Raw genomic sequence first — 365 nt, 5'->3', positions numbered from 1 at the left:
TCACTGCACTACATTTAGTTGATAGACTGAAAATGGGCACAAATTATTTCATAATGCTCCCCTTGAGAGGCAGAGTCTATATCCCCTATCATTCACTATGGGTGGCATTTATGACCGTTCCAACCAACAGAACACAGGGACAGTGGCACTGTGCTGATTTCTAGGTGCAGGCCCTAAGAAACTGGCAATCTTCATTTCTCATCTCTAGGACCACTGGATCTTGGAGCCTGAACTGTCATGGAGGAAGTCTGACTTTCCTGCTGGAGAGGACAGCTAGAGATGCCTGAGATGACATGGACAGCCCACATAAGACTTGTCTTCCAGCCAAGGCACCAGGCATGCAAATGAAGCTGTCTTGGGCCTTC

This window comes from Galeopterus variegatus, unplaced genomic scaffold (assembly GCF_000696425.1).
Source record: "Galeopterus variegatus unplaced genomic scaffold, G_variegatus-3.0.2 Scaffold4395, whole genome shotgun sequence".
Taxonomy (NCBI): Eukaryota; Metazoa; Chordata; class Mammalia; order Dermoptera; family Cynocephalidae; genus Galeopterus; species Galeopterus variegatus.
Note: the sequence above shows the minus strand (reverse complement) of the source record.